Genomic DNA, 2,076 nt, shown 5'->3' on the forward strand with positions numbered 1-2,076 from the left:
GAAGACCTTTGATGAGAAGGATTGATGCAAAGACTGGAGGAATGAAGGTAGGCGTGTCAGAAACAGTGAAGTTGCCACAGGATAGAGCCATTGTCAGGGATGTTGTATATAGGCTTGCTATGAGTCACAAGCAACTTGATTACACATAACAACAACAGTAGCTTTCCTAGTGAGTATCTCAGGCACAATGTTGAATATATTTGTGAAGAAGGGTCAAATTTATTATGTCCAGGAATTTTTTAACCCGTATTTTATTTTGTTGTTAAGAATATACACCAGTTCGTGTTTAAACCTCACATTCCAATGACACAGGTTCTATTCTGAGTTACACAATCACCCCCTCACTGGTCTTTTCCGACTTGCTCCTCCTCTCTTAACAGAAATTCGCTGTCCCAGCTATTTGATCTTTCCAGTTGCTGGTCTCAGTTTGGCCCCATAAAGCTGAATCTTAAAAGAATACATGTTCAAGGGGAGCTCTGATGGCCTAGTGGCAAGAAGCTGCACTGCAATCCCAGAGGAACACGGTTCAAATCCACCAGATGCTCTGCCGGAGAAGGAGGCGCAATATCCTCCTGTACCAGTCAGATCTGATTTGACGGTACACGCACACAAAATAATAATAATAATAAAAAAAAAAGAATACATGTTCAAATCCTTTGCTAGTCTAAACCATTGTTTGAGTTTAAGGCAACTTAGGGGAATATTTTTAATTTAAAGTTTAAAGATCTTCTTACATCATACCTGATATTAAGGAATGTGCCTGGCCTCTCCCCTTAAGAGTTATGTTTTGGGGGGGGGATTTTTTTAATAGAATAATCATGTCTGTACTGGTTCGAGTAGAAAAGCTTTAAAGGTTCCAGAAAAGGAAATTTTTTGGACAAGAATGCCAAAACATTTTTATCATAAGTGATGAGATTTATTTTAAGAGCGAAGATGATCATATGATTTTTCCCTCTTGCTTTATTAATGTGATGAATTACACGAATAGAGGTTTTTAAATGTTAAACCACCCTTGCATTTCTAGAATAAACCCAATTAGGTCATAGGATAAATATATCTTTCGTGTTCATTGCTGATTTGCTGAATCAATTGCCGAATATTTCTTTCTGATCTGGCAGCTTTCATGAGTGGAGTTGGCCAGCATCCCTTGTGAATGTACTTTATAAATGAGTGTCTCAGAAGCTGGGGTGTCTTTCTCCTTGTGTCTCGCCCAGGCTCTCTGCTTGCTCTCTCAGGTCCCTCTGCACCCCACACACTGCGTTACCCCCAGGCGGTTTGGTGGAGGGTAACCTGGGCTTCAGAAAAGCAGGCCACACTGTGACTCCTCAAGCCTGCCCCCCACCAAGCCCTATCTCTGGAGAGACACCAATCCTCCCCTCCCTTCTCAGGCTTGCTTCCCCTCACCCTAGCCTTCCAGAGGAAGTGGCTAAAAAGGGGCTGGGGTCAGGGGTTAATGACCCCATTATGCTGGGCTGACTGATGGTAGAGGCAGAGGATTGGCAGCCCCGGGGAGGGCCCCCTCAACACCCCCACCACTGCAGGCCTTTGATAATTGTTAGGGCCACCCTCCCTCCTAAGGAGATGCCAAGCGAGGGTCTTTAGTGGGTTCTCATCTGCTGAGGTCACAGATGTAGACCTTCACCTCTTATGCTCCACCCCACCCCCATTCTCTACCACCAGGGGCTGCAGGTGGCTGTGGTGGGAATTCTGGCCAAAGGAGCTGGCTATGCCCCTGGCCCATCACCTCTGGGCACCTACAGCAGGCCATGCTGTACTATGTCTTGTCCATCTTTGGACCATCTTGACTGTGTCCTCAGAAATGACTGCATAAAGACCAATTCTGCCACTTCTTGGATGGGAAAACAGAGAACTTAACCAAGGGTCTACTCAGGAACATGGCCAAGAATAGAACTAGTCTCTGTTCAAGTGTTCCAGGGCCAGGACTGATGTGAGGCACTCAGGTGGATCAGAAGTCCCTCCTCGAGAACCGTTTAAAAGAGAGATGTAACTGGGTATTTCTGTCATCACAGGAGACTAGAGCGAGGGCTGCATGGTGGAGGGGACCTGGGGGAGGGT

The sequence above is a fragment of the Elephantulus edwardii genome, unplaced genomic scaffold (assembly GCF_000299155.1).
Source record: "Elephantulus edwardii isolate Elephantulus edwardi_28Jun2011 unplaced genomic scaffold, EleEdw1.0 scaffold00086, whole genome shotgun sequence".
In the NCBI taxonomy this organism is placed as follows: Eukaryota; Metazoa; Chordata; class Mammalia; order Macroscelidea; family Macroscelididae; genus Elephantulus; species Elephantulus edwardii.